At 41.1% G+C, this 20309-nt stretch overlaps 1 protein-coding gene across 3 annotated transcripts in view; it reads left to right on the forward strand.

The window, feature by feature from the left end:
• The first annotated feature begins 16416 nt into the window (after nt 1–16416).
• LOC139748113 (putative neural-cadherin 2) overlaps nt 16417–20309 on the forward strand; it is a 184275-nt gene continuing 180382 nt past the window's right edge. For 2 of the 3 annotated variants that reach the window (XM_071660770.1, XM_071660774.1), the window contains exons 1-2: nt 16417–16528; nt 17765–18001. The gene's annotated coding sequence lies outside the window, so the exon portion shown is untranslated. Of the gene's footprint in view, nt 16529–16993; nt 18002–20309 lie in introns of those variants that run through there. The other variant, XM_071660771.1, reaches the window with a different exon arrangement.

Consider the following 20309-nt stretch of genomic DNA (forward strand, 5'->3'; position numbering starts at 1 on the left):
GCCACAGGTGAGGCGCGGAGTTTCCAGGAAGCGTTGTCGTACCGCGTGTTGACTGTGTCGTCGAACTAATCAGTATTTGCTTAAGTACTTTATGAAAATGAATTTGTTCAGTACACTTAACTGATATCCTTTCTACAGTCAGGGATTCAACTTGATAGATAGTTCATTCAGTTCGAAAGAGTTTGTTGTGTATATCGATGGTGACGACTTATTTGCAAGAATCTAGGAAGGTTTTGGTTATGCGAAGTCAACTGTTTTTCTGTTTTCCCTCAATAAGTACCGTATCAACATTCTCGTGTGAAGTGTTCTAATAAGTGACACATATTTCTTGCAAAATAACATGTCTCCAATTGTCTTGTCTATGATTAAAGAGTTATAATGTCTGGCAATAAGTACAACAAAGAGAGAAAATTTTACAATTCTGTTTTTGAGGAAGACGACGTACCTAACCTATCCTGATGATAAAGTTTATTCACTTCCTGCCGCATGGTGTATGTTATAGACTATTATGAACCACTTGCGGTGTATTAAAGTAACGATCCTGCTACGCCGGTAATGAACTGGTCCCACGATTCAGAATTACCATATGCTACAAGCCCACTTCTACGATGCGAAGCTGTCGTAAGGCATCGTACGCCAGGCAGAGGGGAAAGTAAACACTCGTCGTTATGGACTGAGTTCCTCTGTGTTCATGAACCATCGCAGACTTGTTGGGCGCCAAGTACTTAGGGCCTCCAGCTCCTGCGGCTACCATAATCTTGTCACATACCCAATAACGTCTCGAACATCAACATTTATTACTTCACCTTGTTTAAACGTCGCTTAAATCAAGTGATCGAAGAAAGACAGGTCTTCTACACGACCTTCCCGACACGCACCGACGCTCGATGCAAATTTAGCTAAGTTTCTATTCTTGGCTAGATTGCTGTTGTATCAGTGCAAGTTTGAGAAAATCAGGGAATCTAGAATCACCGACCAGATATGAGCGAGTGAAGCCTTATCTCGTCCATTCCTCGCTAACGAGGAGTATGGCGAATAAGTATAAAAGAAAGAAAAGAGGTTACGGGGAAATTTTCTCTGTTAGTAATATATAACCACAACCAATAACATAACTCTACACGTCAAAGACAAATTTTCCTTCAGTGAAATGATATGGTGTGTAGACAGATGGGGAACGGAGAAGTGAGCTATTAATCGTGGATGAATTCCGACATAGTTCATCTTGACAAAAGTTTGAACGAAAGGAAATGTTTATTATGCTAGGTGGACAAGGCCGTACATCTTCCATTGTTCATATATCACTGAGATACACAAAGATATTAGGACACTTCTCTTTAACATACTCGAAGCCTTTCGTTGGGGTTGGTCGATAACATATATATATATATATATATATATATATATATATATATATATATATATATATATATATATATATATATATATATATATTCGTACTACGATAGGTTAAATCAGGGGATATGAAGCGGCTGGGGGAGCCACACAAAGGTGTGCGGAGCATGGCTCTGGATAGGGAGCTGCGGCCTCAGTGCAATACACAAAACAACCGGAGAATCAATGTGAGCGGATGAGGCGTTTCTTCGTCTAACCCTGGTGCTACCTCTGTAAGATTGGAAACGGCGATCAGGTAGGAAGACATACCGTTTAAGAGATGGCTTTGAAGTGGGCGCTCACTTGCCCATACCGATGCAGCTGGCATAAACAAAAATAGTGGGACGAATGAGACACTCAAACAGGACTTCATGTGAGGAAAATACATGACCAATACGAAGCACAGGGATTATTAACCAAAATCTTAATAAGAGACACGAACTTCAAAATTTTCTCACATGGACCTTGTAGAGTGTAAGGGCCAAGCCTCCACAAAAACTGGAGACAGTACCTGACAAGCTAGAGACACCTCCTGCCAAGCTGAGAGAAAGTATCTGCCAACCTGGAGACGATATCTGCCAAACCTGGTTTATTTCTCGGTATTTCATAACTTCACATTTTCTGAGAACAGGCATGGAGGTGGCACTGCGGAAAATTAGTAACTGAAAAGTATGTTAGACTCGAAAACGACGGCACAACCCTTGGCCACGGAGGTACGATCCTTGGGCACGACAGCATGACCTTTGAGCGCAATCGTACGACTCGTGTATGCTGGTTTAGCATATAACATGATACATGACAACATGATCCTTGAGAGTTAAAGTCAAAAGCAACACTATCATACCTGGGGATCCTACCGGCGTGCTGAAGGACCTTATGATCATGCTTAAGGTTCGTATTGTCTTAATCAGGGGCCACAGAACTACAAACATAAAGAGGAGACGGGGATTATGACAGGGGTACATAAAGGGACAAAGTAAAGAACACGGGGTGCAAATGCGACGGTAAAAGAAACGATTGTTGACAAAGTAGGAAAAAAGTGAACATCTTTCAACTTCTTTAAGACAGTCGGTTCAAACTCGACGTATGCCTCATTGCCCTTGAGAAACTGGATGCGAAGAATATTGAATTAATCATTAGAGAAATCAGAAGTGAAGGCTGCTGGACCTAGAATGAGACAACTACCATGAGAACGAGAAAGCAAATAACTAATGATTTTCTTGTCAGCATGAAGTTTTCTACGATGCCTTCTGTCAATGTGGCAACTTCATGGTAGTATGAGGTAAGTATAGCTTCCAGTTGTGTTGATGTCATGACGATCCCCACATGATACTAACATCGGCACCTGATTCTAGGGTAATACACATGGAAAGCCATATACTCGACCCAGAACATTTTCCTGGGGTGGAGAAGGTTTTCTCCATATGTATTGGTAAAGTTCTTGAATCCATATTGTATGAATGTTATTCCCCACTGCTGTCCTTCCGCACTGACTACCAAGACACCATATGCAAGCCCAGACGGCCATCTTCTATATGGATGGAGAACGGGATGCTGACAGCCTCCTGTTCATACAGCTCCTCAAGTCAAAGTAATTGACTTGAAGCTCATGCCTGAGATTAGCAATAATGACGACATACTTTCCAAGCCCCTGCTACCTTCCTCCACCCCACCGTCTAGACCAGAAACGCTTCCAAACCTTTACCATCTTCCAACATCTCAGCATCTTGACTATAATCATCTCCAAGTCCTTACCAAAGTCCAACATTCCAGCGTCTTGACCTTTTATGTCTCCAAGCCTTTGACATCTTCCAACACCCTTACTGCGATGAGCAACGACTTCAGGATAGGAGAGAAAGTACATTTTGCCCCACAAAAGATAAACGATTGTGTGTTGAAAGTCGTTGGTCCCTACAAGACCCCTTTAAACATCCATTAAATTCTTCTGGATGAATTTCATCGTTTTCTTATCATCCATGGCGTGTCTCGACCACCTATTTCCTTGGGCTCTCGTGTATTATTTACCTTCATCCATCTACTTAGTTTCCAGATCTACACCAGAATGTAGACTCTGTAAAGTGATCAAAGGGAAAAATATACGCACAACTAGAGCGCAGTTCCACCCTACGCGCTAGAGCGCCGACCTCCATCTTCACTATTGAGTCAGGAAGCGTAGATGCGCTGGGACTGCGGCGGAAGATCTTCCAGTATCGCTAAGACCGTGATCTCTCGGGGCGTGTTGAGCGACGCCGCGGTCACGAATGCGTCGCCGAACTCTCTCAGTGGGTCATCTTTGATCCCGATCTAAATTGTGCAGAACGCGGCACGATTACGAACAGTGAGTGCTTCCATACTCCCTGCTGGCTATATTGTTGATGCTGGTGTTACTGGCCTCGTAGTTACTGTTACTGATGCCACTTTGTCGATGGCCTGGCCTTTGATCTGGCCTTTAACAGTCAAGGTAAAAGCTAAGTGTCTTACCGTAGAGCTTAAGGGGTTAAAAGAGAAACAGAAACTAGAACGTTGAATATAGAAGCGATGAAATGAGGAGCATAAGAGGAGATCGAATGAGAAATAGAAGAAATAATACAAAGATATATATATATATATATATATATATATATATATATATATATATATATATATAAAGAGAGAGAGAGAGAGAGAGAGAGAGAGAGAGAGAGAGAGAGAGAGAGAGAGAGAGAGAGACAGACAGACAGACAGACAGACAGACAGACAGACTGACAGACAGAGACCACGTCAAAGGGGCAGCTTCGTTCAGAACATCTACTCGCCCGTACTGTCTCAGCAACAGAAAAAATATACACACGCACCTACATGAATCCATCTTCCTCAGCACCTACACACTCACCTGAAGGCCACTCATCCGGTATCATCCAATGGCTTGGCTGAGGTGGGTTGCAGACTACCTTCTCCCCTCCCTTCCTCCCGTCCTATCGTCCTTGAAGAAAATTCCCTAGGCCCTATGGCCTCATTCGCTGACTCATATCCGTCGATGACAGCATCTGTAGCCACGCAAGCTGCTCCCCTGTTCCTCCTGCTGCTCCTCCTCCTCCTGCTGTGTTGTTCACAAAAGTAAAGTCGAGGAAACTACGAGCTGATAGGACACGTAAGGTAAACAGAGAAACTCTTTACCATAAAACGTCCAGATGAGTATTCTAAGCAAACATCCTCAACACTCTTAGATGACGGTTCGACGCTGATCATACGGCCATGGTAACCTGTTATACTCTCAAAACACATCTAAGTTTCTACTGACATAACAGTGGCATCCACGTGGGTCATGCCAGTCAGCTGACCAACTCGCCCTGCTGATGTATGTCAATACGACCAAAGTTTTCCTACTTATCAAATATGGCCATGTTCAGTGTCTGCAGTGCAAAGTGATGCGCGCTTCATAGGTATACACTCTCTTGATAATGACGGTTAAAACGAGTGTCATATCATTTCGATTACTTAGATGTTTGCTGCATCATATGTATCTTTTACTGGCAACGAAGAGGAGCTCACGTGAAACGCATCATTCTAGATACCTCTTAAAAGTGATGATATTAAGGATGAAAATTCCTTTTGGATCACCGATTGAAATACTATCGATGTATAGAATTGTGTATGATTGTATCCACGGGTGTACAGAGCAACCACTACATCAGTGTAGGTATACAGGCAATGATCTGTTTCATACATCAAGGGCAACATACATAACGTGCGTGCGTGGCCTCAGAGGTACTTCAAACGCATGATGGAGTCAAAATCTATTTTCGACTGACGGTCGGAGCCCAACACTGACAGCATAGATGGTGGTTGCATGTTGCACATCTAACACCAAGTGACTAACATTATTTCTCTGAACGATCTTTTTTCATTTCTCTATCTCTATAACAACTACCATGTTTTCTATCATCTATCTATCTCTTTCAGCTGTTATTCCTTCATTAGGTACGTTCTTATTACCTTCTTTCATTATACCTTTTTTTTCTGATTTGTTAATCTTTATTGATAAGACGATGTAGGAAGGCGCGGTCAGACAGGCTCAGCAGTCGAGCCAAGACTTACTTAAAGTCAGTGCGAATTGACGACAGCTGTTTATCATCTCTTTATGGTCTATTACCTCCCCACCTCTTACCTGCGTCCTTCAACGAAGGAATGCTCTCTCTCTCTCTCTCTCTCTCTCTCTCTCTCTCTCTCTCTCTCTCTCTCTCTCTCTCTCTCTCTCTCTCTCTCTCTCTCTCGAGTTATGGGCTAGTTTTTAAGCGTCAGTTTATGCACTAAGAACATATTCATTTCCATGAACGACAGAAATAATAAAACCACCAACAAGCCTGAATGGTTCTCCCCAGACATTGCAAGAGCCAGACGTTGCAGAACCAAACTCTACAAGTTGAACAAATCAGACAGTGATCCAAATATTGCAACGCAATATAACATAGGAGACACTAGAAAAGTTATCAGAAAAGCCAGAAGAGAAACGAAGTGAGCATTGCAAAAGATAGTAATAGAGATCCTAAAATGCTCTGTAGATATATCAGTAATAAGAAGCATATAATGAGTGGGATAAGACCCTTAGTAACGAGGATGGGGAACCCAATGTGAACGATAAAATGATAGCAACAACCTTGAATTTTGAGACAGTGATGAATAGCACACACAATGCCAGAATATACCGTCACAGTCAGAGAAGTGAGAACTTAAATAGACAAGTTGAAGATTAGCAAAAGTCCAGGTCCTGATCGTTTTCTATCAACGGGTCAGTAAAAATGTCAAATATGAAATTGCCAAAACGTTAACCTATATTTTGGGTAAGTCTCTCAAGGAGGGAACAGTCCTGTAGCACTGGAGACTAACAGCCGTCACTCCTTTATACAGAAAGGGATGCTGCGAATAGCCTGGTAATTACCGTGTCTTTAGCCTTATATCAATTATATGTAAGCTTCTGAGGTCGATTAATAGAGACAAAATCAATAATGACAGCATGGTTTCAGAAGGTGCATATCATGCCTTGAAAGCCTAATTGAATCTTTGCATACGTTATTCAATACCCATGACGAGACAAAAGCAATAGATATTATATCTCTGGACGTCCGGAAAGCTTTCAACAAAGTTCCCCCACGTTAGATTGATCCATAAAGTCCATGTCCTGGGATTACTGGTTCTGTAGGAAATGGAATGGAAGCCTAGTTACGAGATTTGAAGCAGAGTCGTAATGATGATGAATCATCACCGTGGTCACCCGTTACAAGTGGGGTCTCCCAGGGATCCGTACTTAGGTCTATACTCTTCACTATCTACATTAACGATACTAACACAGAGTTGAATAACTTATTACAGTTAAAATTTGCTGATGACACAAAGAGCGATTTTGGATTATTAATAGAATATAGGCTGAGATTACAGGAGGATCTAGATGAAATTTCTGAATGCTCTAAGAAATGGCACAGGCCTTTTAACATCAATAGATGTCAGCTGTTACACGTAGAAAACCTCAAAAAAAATTCAATTATGCTCTGATAAGCCACAAATTAAAAGACACCCATAGTCTGAGGGATCTAGGAGTCACTGTCTCCAACAATTTCTCCCAGAATTGTAATAAAGCTGCCAAGAAAGCAAGTAGAATGGGAGGACTTATCAAGAGTACCTTTACATACATAGAAAATGATTTGATATTACCACTATACCTAATTACAGTTAGACCACACTCTCTTCTTTCATTAAGCAATCTTGTAAAAGCTATAAAACATTGAATCAAATTGTGGATTGAATCACTCAAAACATATAAAGACATATAACGAAGTTTGAACTTTAAGAAACTGTGTGGTAATAAGATGCTTTCGAAAAAAGGATGGAATTCTCGAGCGAAGATGAAAAACATAACCTGTTAAGTCTGATGTCTCTTTGTTCTGCTCCGCCACGCCTGACATACAAGCCTTCAGAAACCACTTCAGTATGTCCTTTTTGTGGATGTGCACGTGTTCGTAAACATTCTGACCGTGGCTATCAAGTCCATGGTGGATGAAGGGCCTTGTACGTACCCATGAGGACCTTGGTGTAGCTACCATGTCCTTGGTGGATGACGTGATACGCGTACGTGCCGACTGATCGTGGTTATCTGGTCCTTGGGTGACGACTGAGTGTGCTTGCGTGTCCTTGATGACCCTGGTCTATGCCTACCATTTTGCGCAAAATCATGTGGAAGTTACCCCTTGTGGCACCCACAGGTACCGACTCCATTTAAGACAAACATTAAACTTTCTCCGAAAATTTCGGAAATATTACATGACAAAATCCTAGCCAATGTGACCTGCGGCTCTTCTGTATTATCTCGAGTCTGACGCAATTTAGGAAATGAACTCTGCTTGAGTCGTTGTTTGGGTCTACCAGCCAGCCAGCCAGCCACCTGTCACTGTGTCGCCAGCTGGCTCTGAAGACGCCATCTGTTGTTCATCACTGTTACAGGTGTTGCTGCAGACGGTAGATCGTCTTCGGTGATGATGATGTTGACAAAATGGACGAAGTTGGTCCCCTTAACCCATTTTCAATAGGGAATATTAATTTCCATTTTCCTTAAATATTTTCCTCTGCCATCCGATCCTCTGTATTTCCTAGATTTTCTCGCGCTTAAATCTGCTTCCCTCTGATTAAATACTTCCTCCTTTTGAACTATGGCACCCAGCACCACGTCCATCTTTCTGAGAATGGGTCGACTGTTTCTCCTATTGCCTCTATCCCGTTGGTTACTGGCCCCCCTACACCCCATCCTCCTCCTCCTATGAGCAAACCATCTTTCTTTTTGCATCAAACTTACAATCATTTCTCAAAACGAAAGCACCATAATGTATCACGAGTACAGAGTTGATTACCACATAATTCGGGGGGAAAAGAGTTATCAGAGTTTTGATTCCGCTGTTATTTTCATAATATTTCAGAAATATATTACAGTTTAGGCAGCCGTAATTTTTGAAAGATTAATGAGGGAAAGTTCGGGGAAGTTTGAGAAACCAGTTGTGTCCAGCGAACATTTTTCTTTTTCTTATGATTGAGAGCTTCGTCGGCTTAATTCATGAACACGACATTATGACCCCTTCAGCAAGACGTTACGACCATTGAGCACGAAAGTACGGCCCTCAAACGCGACTGTACGACAACTTTCAGCTCGAAGGTATGAGAAATGAGCATGACCAAAGACACTTGAGAACGATGGTGCCACTCTTAAGCACGACCCTGGAGCATGACGGTCGACCTCTGGGAGTGATGAACTGGCCTTCGACCTGATCTGACACGAAAGTGAAAAAAAGATCAGAACAAACTGTGTATATTGACATATGAATGATAATTCATCTGGCTCAACAGTTGGAAAGGTCTGTAAACAGTGATATCAATTATAATCGTCCATCACGTTTTAATCATTAGAATAATCATATGAATATTTGAGAGAATCACATAGATTCAGTTTACACTTGAAATGACTAAATAATTCTATGTAAGTTTATTTTGCTCCTATATATGGAGAGGACTTATTTTTTTAGTTTTCAAATGTGTCAATTTGCTTCAGCAAATATCGACAAGTTCTTCATAAATATCGATACAGACTTGAAAGTAAATAAATGATATTTAAGCTACCTTGAACACTGTTTACATAATTTCAAAATATTCTGCATTACGATAAATACATAAACGTTGCAGTAAGTTTCATATAGTTTAGCTACTCCTGAACGAATTCATAACTATACATCATACGCCTGGCAGCGGTGGGAAGTTTACTGAAAGTCAATGTCCTTGACAAGTCTGCCATTGGGACTGAGCAACTGTGGTGAGAGTCTACAGAATCATTCACCTCCCTGTGCTGGAAGGCTGAACCATCGGTGAATCATCTAAGCTTGAGTAAAAGCCGGGGAAAATCCCTCCGTCAAATTAAAAGAAAAAAAATCCTAAGTCGAGTGAGGATGTGATTTCAGTGAGTCACCCAGTCGTTCAGGTCAAAGTAGCAAGTCAAGAGTGACCAATGAGTCTCAGCCTGGATGAAGCAAGACATCGGAAACATTATACGATTTGATTTCGTTGAATTTGTAGAGTATTAGAGCGTAATGGTTATAAAGCGCTTTTTATCAAGAAAAATATATACAAATTTTATCCAATAACTTTAAACTAATTATACAGAATTATATATATTTCGAAAGATAAACTGTCCTTAGATTGTCAGTCAGAACACGACCACCTGTACATCAACAATCAAAAGATGCAGTTTATACATTCCTCACAGATGAGTTTGAGAGGAGAATGAAAGACCATATTTGCAATCACGATATCCACAGAGGAACAAGTCATCACCACAGTACTAGTAATAAACTGTAAACAAAAAGACAATAGCAAAGCTTTTTGACAACTGGTAATAAACTGTAAACAAAGAGACAATAGCAGAGTTTTTTGACAAAGTGTTGACGAATGACCCTCAGTGTAAAAAACTATGACAGCTACGGAAGCCAGAAATTACCGAGTAACGTCATCAATATTACATTATCAAGTGGGTGTCCCCCTGGGTAGCATCCTGTCACCACCGTTATTTATAACGCATTTGGACATTCCCCTTCCCAAATTAACGTGACGATAGACATCTTTGTGTACATGTCACTCGCATAGTAGGTCTCATTAATACATTTTCCAAACCTACTCACCTTGGACTGTCTTGAAGCATCAAAACTCAACACCTATGAAAGAGGCTGTAGAATGATAACAAGCGAGTTCACAATCCTGGAGCTGGGGAGAGTGTTATCTAGCTACATCGTAATGGCAGGAAGTTAAGTACAGCGCCAATGGAGCTTTAAGATAACAGGGCATCCCTAACATGACTAGAGTTAATAGCAGTCCACATGAAGCAGAGTCGTCTAAGATAAAGTAGGTCTGACAAGCTTTTGGAGATTCCGACACCTCTGCATGTGAGGCAAATGCTACATCTGATAATGGCTATGGTCCTTCTGGTACTATGGTATTCCCTAGAACTACACTCGTATTGTCTCAAAATCAATTATGATGATGCTGTAGAGGGAACAAAAGACAGCACCACTATGCGCCAAAGAATTTAAAAAACACATACCTTGAAAATACTGAAAGACCAACAACAACGACTTTATGTAAAACCAACTTATAAAGTATCTGATGATCGCAGTACAGAAAATACGGCAGAAACTGAAAGTATATAAAGACTACAAACGTATTCTAGATCTCGACAAAATCACAAACATGGGATATACTTTGTTCTCAAGGAACCTCAAGCATCGATATACGCAACGAACAGCTTTTAACCTGATGTACAAAAGTTCCTTTCTAAGCCAAGGCACAGAATCAACACGAACATGTACACAGTGTGCTGAGGTATGATTAACCAACACCCACGCTACACTCAGCCACGTGTTCCTCCTCCCGACGGGGCTGGTCGATAAATGGGATACCTGGCTTACGGTGTGGTGTTATTTGTGTATACGCACAGAGAAATAAAGAAATTGTACATATACTCGTATACATAGATAAGAGATGGGGCAACACGAGAGTAAAACTATCTTACCGTAATATAGAAACAGTAAATACAAACACACACACACACACACACACACGCGTCCCCTGAAACAGTGTGGAGCAGTTTTCAGGTGTGTTGTCTTCCTCATGTGGGTGGAATCAGTAGGTGCAGTAGGAATCCGACCGCATCAAGATATGGAAACATTTTGGAATGCTTTTCGATACGAGGCTTTCCGAATTAGGATGCAGTCATGGCTTGCTCTGTGGAGAATTGTTTCACTAAGGCTGGAAATCGGGTAATTGCTTCAAGCCAAGATTTTCCTAAACTGTCGTACTGGATGCTAAACGCTCATGTGACCGAGACTGTAGTGAAAGTATGTGTGTTGGTTTTCCGTTGAATTGGCTGTTTCTAGAAAGCATCGTGTTACCATCGTGTCAACACATACTTATGAAGAGAGGAAAGTACAGCAACGAAGATGGTAATGGAATTAAGAAAGTTGATTCAAGGAAAGGCTAGAGGCCTTAGATTTACCCATCACAGAAGAAAGATAAGTAAGAGTGACCTGATCACGAAGTTTTAGTTTTTAAACTAGTTTTGTGACGTCAACTATCAGTAGCTATTCAAAATTTGCAGGAGTACAACAACCAGAGACCAAAATAAAGAATCAAGCAGAGCGCTTGCTACAATGATGTATAGAAGCGCGTTTATAGTTTAAGATTAGTGAGTAATTAGAAAACTGAACTATAGTGAATGTGGAAAGCATACAGAAGTTTAAAGAGATGTATGAAAGTAAAGTTCAAATAAATTACATCAAAAATACATCATCGACAAAACCATATCCATGATTGTATGACCGTACATGATATATCTAAACAAATGTCTTCTACATCTGCTATCAACTTTTCCTTGACCTGACCTTTCTTATCTCCACTTCTAACCACCCAATTACAAATTGAACAAATCGAATAAAAAGAAGGGGCCTTACTGGGCGGTCGTTCAACTAGTCGACCTAAAGCTTTTATTTCCCAACTTGTTTGTGGAAATCACTTGTTTCTGTGGCTTTATTCAGCCAGCTATTGTTGCACTGTGTTCCTATATACAAGTTTGTTCGACGGATACAAAAATGATTTATTGTATTAAGTCTGCCATTGTCTCTGTGTTGGCTGGTTATTTGATCACTAGGCTATCGACTGCCTGGGTCATTAAAGACGTCAGCGTTGAGTTACATCTATCAATCGAAAAATCTTGACCACCGTCTTCAGATATTCAAGATCAATCTAAGACAATGAATGCTCTCACTCGATATACGGGCCTTGTCTAGTCTTACTGTAGTTTGATAATTGGATTATGGAAAGCTATTAGAGCTGATCTGACCTCAAGAAAATATAATATTTAATGTAATATTTGTATTTAAGATCTTGTTTTCACCTTCGAATAGACACATTAAAATGCTAACGAGGAAGGCACACATGAAACATTCTCCAGTCATGAGCAATCGTAAATGAAAGTAAGACAGGGTTAGAGAAAATTTTTGATATTAATCATTTTTGTAAACGTGAGAAAGATAGAAAGGAGATGATGAAAGAAGGAAGAGAATCCCTCAGCTTCGCTGCTCATAGGGAAGAGGAAGGTATCATAAGGGTCAATCCTCGTGTGATTGATCTCCACACATAAGTATGGGAAGCAGGCACGCGCCAAGAGTCAAGCCTCATTGGCAGGGAAACATGTAAACAGCTCACGAGAGCAGTGGCCAGTATGATACAGGATCATCACGGCGGACAGAGAGGAATAGCCTGAGATTAAATAAGTCTATATCGAATGCTTTTAATTCTACTTTAGCTGATAAAGAGGTCAAGGATGAACGACCCAAGATATTTAAAACCATGCTCCATACCTGGGCGACTAAGACCTCTACAGATATGAAAAGTGCTGCTAACATGAGAAAAAATTACGTCTTTCATACACGACAGGAGTCTGAAGATCTAGCCACGAAGATCCCTCTTATTTGTTAATTGAAGGAAAAAGTTTTGGAACTGAAGAACGACGAAGGGTTTTGTTGAGTGCGCGGTGAGGAAAATGAAGTTAGGAAGCAAAGAATGAGAGGAGGAAGGTAACAGGTCACAGGGCTCGACCAAGATGGTCTGTAAAAAGACCACCTATCTATTAGGATGATGATCTCGTATCATTGTTTATGAAAGACATCTAGGATACAGTCTAAGATATGGCCATCTGTACCTTACTTTCGTGACTGATATAAGTGTTTGTACACAAACTTTGAGTCTTAAGTTTTTAGGTGCAGTACGCCCACTGAAAACATATTAGTGTATCCTACAGAAATATTTGTTTTCTCTAAATTATGAAAAGTTCATAGAAAAGTAATATAGATATGCGTAACTACGTTATAATTAGCGAATTGATTTTGCAGTTGAATAAACGCATTTAGATGAAGATAATACCTTTAGAATTAAATCAGAGTAACTATAGACAGACTATATTTCTATATTTAGATTTATTGTTATAGCGCTGTTACAGAAACCAAAGAAATTTGATATCTTTAAAGGATTTTTATTCCTTACTAAGAGCACGAATTACACATGGTTTTCTTGCATACTTCTGTTGTCTGTGTTTAAAAAGTATACAAATGAGAAGCTATTGACTCATCAATTGAACTACTACCTCCCATTCACACTCGATGTTTTGAGAGGTTTTTCTTTTCATAAACGGAATGTTATTTGTATTCATCGTCTCAACAGAATCATGTTTACTGCCTTATTTCATTGTTCTTCCCTTTGATAGTACAACGTCAAATACATCCATCTTCTCTATATCGAAGAATGCAGGCAGTAAATGCGTGGATTTATGATATACATTACGGTATTCCAATTTCTGAAAGCTAATTGTAAGTACCATTTACTCCATTATCAATTCTCAGGGAGTCGATCGGGTGCATAGAGTCGCTAAACTAATTGATAACATCGAAAGACAAAGAATATTTTTCTTTACCTGAAAAAAACAATGTTATATATGAAAGAACACCCTTACATCCCATGCCCCATTTTCTATCACTTTGACGTTGACTTTCACTTTCTTTCACACTCACAACAAAACGATACTTGTGTACGAAATACCAAACGTGGATGTTTGTACAACTTACAGATCTACCATTCAACTTTTCGCAATTCATATCGTGTACATGATATTTATCATCTCCGAACGTGTGCCCATGCTTGCTCGTCTGTTTTGTCACAGCTTCAGAACAAATAGTTTTGTTTTGTCGTGGAAATAAATATCAGTAAGACTTAACCTTAAGAAGAAGAAAAAAAGTGATCATTCTAACCCCTCTTAACATTTGTCCTGTTGCTTTGACTTTCATTTCTTCCGTCTTCGATTCTCTCAATCCTTTCAGCATCTCGGTTCTCACCGTCTTCACTCTGATCATCAGTACAGATATCGCGGGCGAAATCTAAAGTTGGTGACATCCCTTCCTGTCCTACTAATATCTGGACATCATGTCTGAAATATTCTGGGTAATCCTATAATGTAGCTCTTGATATATCGAAAGTTTTGGACAAGATGTGGCATCAGGCTCTAATTTCCACGCTTCCCTGTTTTTTGCTCCTCACTCACTGTGCTCTCACACATATTGCATCTACTTCTACCAGTCTCTGTCTACTGTGTTGTTGATGGGTCGGTCTATCCCTTCTTCCCTGTCAACTGCGTTGTCCCTTGGGGTTTTGTTCTGTCTTTTACACTCTCTCCTTTTTTATCAACGAATTCCTTTGTTCTTCAACAAATAACCAAACGCATTAATAAGATGACGACTGACTACGGCGTTCTTCCACTTCTTTCACATCTTTTCCATGTGCTCTACCTCAATCCACACCCCAGCTCGTTGCAATTACTTCTTTAAACTCTATAAAAACCTTCTCAGTTAAGCAGATATGATTAAGTTTATCGCTTCCATAACCCGATATTTCCCCCCCATTCCCTTTCTCAAATCCCTCTAAACTTTCTCATCCATCATTGTAAATCTACACTTCGTACCACCGAAATACATAAGTTAATATTGGAAACCACACAGTACACAAATAGCTAAATCTGCCTCAGTCAAACTGAAAGCTTTTATCAGATATCGAAGATGTGTCTCTTCTGAACAATTTCTACGATCATACAAAAGGTTGACCCATCCTTGTACGAAGTACTGCTCTAACATCTGAGGAAGTTCTGACTACACGTACTTCCTTGACAGAGTCGGACCCAAAGTAACCAGACTCACCTGGTTCTCCCAGATGAGTGTTTCACTTAATAAATATTGACAAACATCGAAGCTTTTCGAACTTCTAAGATGTTCTCTCTCTCTCTCTCTCTCTCTCTCTCTCTCTCTCTCTCTCTCTCTCTCTCTCTCTCTCTCTCTCTCCTCTCAGTATGTAATTGGCTTCATCTCTGCGCACACTGTTCTATGTCGCCTTTGAAATCAAAGGACCTCTGTTCGAATCCTCCCTCGTGTTAGTTCTCCTATTTCCTACACTGTCCCATGATCGAATGGCACAAAGAGAATCTTTCATAGTCACATGGGGCGTACGAAGGATGGAGCATGATCACATGAGGTACAGGGAAGGGGAGAGGTTCCTTATCCCATTCTTGTTTGACTTATGCCAAGTAGTTACACCGGCTGTTGATAGGCAACGATGCATTGTGACTGGGTACATGCGCACACCTGGTGTGCACGGGTCATTCACAGGTCATGGTGAGGTCAACAAGGCATTCAGTTTACTTGTTGTCTAGTCCGACGGCCACTACCAGGAGCCTGGAGAGGTCCCCCTGCCACTACCAGTCTTGGTGGCGTCTTGAGTCGTACCTGTCTTCAACAAGCATACATCATCTGTGCTAGTCGGACCCAGACCCCCAGGGGTCATGACCCTGAAAGACACGCTGTTGCTCTGTATGACCCTTGTCCTCCATCTGGTCAATGATGGAATTTTTTGACCAATTGAACTTGATTCTCGACGTGTATCTAAAGGTCACACGTCACTCCTAAGGACCACACGTCACTGCTGAGGACCACACGTCACTCCTGAGAACCACACGTCACTCCTGAGAACCACACGTCACTCCTGAGAACCACACGTCACTTCTGAGGACCGCACGTCACTTCTGAGGACTACATGTCACTGCTGAGGACCACACGTCACTGCTGAGGACCACACGTCACTCCTGAGAACCACACGTCACTCCTGAGAACCACACGTCACTTCTGAGGACCGCACGTCACTTCTGAGGACTACATGTCACTGCTGAGGACCACACGTCACTCCTAAGGATCCGACGTCACACTCAGGAAGTACGTCGTCACTCTTCTAGTGCGCTGGGGTGACGTCACAGGGTGGGGGGCTTTACGAGGGGCTCCTGATGAAGGCGGGGGGAGGGGGGGAAGGGGGGGGTAAGGAGGCTAGTGAGCTTCGACGGCCCCGGGGCGTCATTGTCGCCCCGACCACCGCGGGGGTAACATCTCCTGGGCTCTCGCTCCGCATCACTAGTGGCTTTTTCCGCAGTGGTTCTTGACACAAGAAGTGGTTTATCTTGATCACAGCAAGATCAAACAATCCCGTACGAGTAACACTGAAGACGTACACTATCGCTTTGTGTAATACGTTATATATATATATATATATATATATATATATATATATATATATATATATATATATATATATATATATATATATATATAAATATGTACAATGTTCAAACAAACTTTGCTAGAAAATTGTGGTTAAATTTTTGCGTCGTAAATATACTTTTAACACCAAAATGAGACCGTGTCATATATATATATATATATATATATATATATATATATATATATATATATATATATATATTATGTGGTGTTGTATTTACTTGTGTGAATTCATAAATTCCCAGTACCAGAACTACAGCTGTAGGTGAGGGTCGAATCATACAATGAGAAAATCATTTGGTGTCTGTAAGGCCAGAGTGGATCCAGGACTTGCCTAGCTTTAGGTGCTGGGACTTGCTTAGACTTGCTTAGCGGTAGGCGCTAGGACTTGCCAGTTGCTGGGTGCTGGGACTTGTCAGCTCCTAGATGCTAGGACGTGTCAGCTTCTGGGTGCTGAGCGTTGCCATCTGCTAGGTACTTGGGCTCATCTCCTAGGTGCTGGAAGTCACCTGGTGCTTGATGCTAGGACTTGTCAGCAGTTGGGTGCTAAGAACTACCAGCTGCTGGATGCTAAGGAGTGACCGTTTCTGGGTGGTAGAAGTTACTATCTACTCGGTGCTAGGACATGCCATCTGCTAGGTACTGGGGCTTACCAGCTGCTGAGACCAAGGACTTACCTCGTGATTGGTACCAGGAGCTCCCAGCAGCTGGGTCTCAGGAACTACCGGATACTGAATGCTAGAACTCCCAAACTGCTGAACGCTAGGACTACTCAGCTGCTGGGAGACAGGTGCTAGAATTTCTCTGATTCTAACTGACAAGAAATCCCCTCTGCTTAGTGCCGATGCACGCGTGTTTTCCAGCTGTTAGGTGCTAGGGCTGAATCATCTGCTAGGCGCTAGGACTGAATGATCTACTAAGAGCTAGGGCACATCTTCTGCTAGGTGCTAGGACCTCCTCCCTGGTTCTGAATGATCGAGGTGGGTTTGTTGGGATATATACAACACAGTTGTCACAAGCGGCCAGAAGAAAACACATAATATCGCTACGAGAGAAAACGTAGCCGGTTTTTCAAAGCGGAAATAATATCGCAAGAGAAAACGGAAGGTCTTCACAGTGGAAAGAATATCGCTACCAGAGAAAAAGGATTGCTTTCTTCACAGTGGGAAAAAAATTATCACTTCAAGAGAAAGCGATGTGCGCTCTTCACAGTGAGAACAATATTGTTGTAAAATAGACGGGGTTAGTTCTACAAAGTGAAAAGAACATCACTACCAAAGAAAACTGAGTACGCTCTTTCCAGTGGAAAAGCAGATGTTGGAACGCTAACAGGGAACTGGGGCCTCTGCTTTTGGCCGTACCTGCTGTCTTCCGCTAACTGCTGGCTACAGTATAATACGGTAAGTAAACAGTTTGATCTATTAGCTCTAACACACACACACACACACACACTCACAAACACACACACTATATATATATATGTATATGTATATATATATATATATATATATATATATATATATATATATATATATATATATATATATATATATGATACTACTGTTTCTATTTACTAATGTAATCTCTTGTGTCAGTATGACACAGATGGGCGTCCAGTGTACCTCAGTTGGTAGCAATCATGTGCACCATCGTGAGGTTTTCTCTACTATATTGCTACGTTGGTCTTCAGTTTCCACCACAGAAATTGTTAATCAAAGTGATTGATTTACCCGAGGCGTTGCTGGACTGCCGAAGAGATTCAGGAAGTAAAAAGACGAGAAGAAATATTTCCAGACAGCTTATTCAGGGGAAACTTGTGTTCTTGTGAGCGCCAAACTTTTCCCAGAAGTGTAGCACTAAGCTGTCTTGCCTCCGCTTTCTGTAGCGCTTTATAGCTAGAAATCCAAGTTTACCAGAGACAGCTACTTTAAATGATTCCTTGAGTCATAGCATTACTCAGTATCAGGATATATATATATATATATATATATATATATATATATATATATATATATATATATATATATATATATATATATATATCATACACCAGTTTGTCACGAAACAGACTGTCAAGATGTCAAATCCTCTGACCCCAAGGGTCATCAGTGTGTCAAGTTTGCTGACACCAGGTCAAAGGTCACAAGGACTTTCCGTGGTCATAATTCACTGCTTGATGGACGAGAGTTGATCGACCTTTGCTGTGGCAGTCGAGCGGCTGGCGATACCGTATTTACTCTCAATTTCATTTCCACACACGCTCTTGCCTCCTCTTGATACGTTCTTGGTCTGGCGTTCCCACCCTGTATACGTTCTTAGTCTGGCGTTCCCACCCTGTATACGTTCTTGGTCTGGCGTTCCCACCCTGTATACGTTCTTGGTCTGGCTTTCCCACACTGTATACGTTCTTGATCTGGCGTTCCCACACTGTATACGTTCTTGATCTGGCGTTCCCACCCTGTATACGTTCTTGGTCTGGCGTTCCCACCCTGTATACGTCCTTGGTCTGGCGTTCCCACACTGTATACGTTCTTGATCTGGCGTTCCCACACTGTATACGTTCTTGGTCTGGCGTTCCCATCGTTCTCACGTTGTTGGACAACATTATAAAGTTACTAAGAACAACATCTACTGACCTTCAACGAAAACGTCGATTACGCTAGAAAAAATCTTTCTTAATCTACGGCTCGATGTGATGTGATGTGATCTAATCCGACCTGATCTGACCTGACCTGACCTGATCTGACCTGACCTGATCTGATCTGACCTGATCTGACCTGACCTGATCTGATTTGACCTGACCTGATCTGATCTGATCTGATCTGATTCGAGTCCATTTATAGGAAATTAGGTTTTGATGAGTCTGTTAGAATAATATCGAAACCCAAACACCATACCTGCGAAACTTGAAACTTTTGAAATCATTTATCGCGTTTTTAGGATATGAGTTCGACTTGCGACGCGTCATTGAACCACTATTGACTGGAAGACGATCCGAGCCATCAGAGAGAGAGAGAGAAAGAGAGGCTTCGCAGTGAGGCGCCTAAACAAGATTTCTACAGGAGTTTTCTAGTGAAGTTTCTATATAAGGTCTCTAGGTGAGGTTTCTGAAAAAAGAACGCTTATTTACGTTTCTTATTGAGGTGCCTCACTGAAGTTCATTAGATTTTTACTAAGGGTTATAACGAAGTCTCTAAGGTTTCCGAATGAGGTTTCTGACTGACAACACTTCCTATAATTCTCTTTGATCTAAAAAAAATTTGCTGAAAATATTCTCATAAGCAATGAACAATGTACATGCTTGACCTTGACTCTTTCTGTTGGGTCCATGATCTCATGAGTCCATGATGGGTTGAGTCCATGATGGGTTGAGTCTATGATGGGATGAGTCACTGCAGTGATGAGTCTGTGGGCTTTACGTTTCAATAAGTGAGTGTCAGTCTGAGTCGCTGAGTTTGAAAAAGTAAAGTAGAAGAATGAATACTTCCGTTGATGTCTGAAGAAGCAGAAAAGCAGTTGAAAGATGAGATGAGAAATGGATGAGAATTGGAAGAGTATATAAGATATAGAAAGGCTATAGGAAGTAAGAAGATGAAGAAAAAATAAAGATCAATGCAGGAAACAGAACATATATATATTACGTATCTGTAAATGTGTCCTATTGATCATTTAGTAATTACGCTGGTAGACTACTACCTATTACAGATC

Source organism: Panulirus ornatus, chromosome 72 (assembly GCF_036320965.1).
Source record: "Panulirus ornatus isolate Po-2019 chromosome 72, ASM3632096v1, whole genome shotgun sequence".
NCBI lineage: Eukaryota > Metazoa > Arthropoda > Malacostraca > Decapoda > Palinuridae > Panulirus > Panulirus ornatus.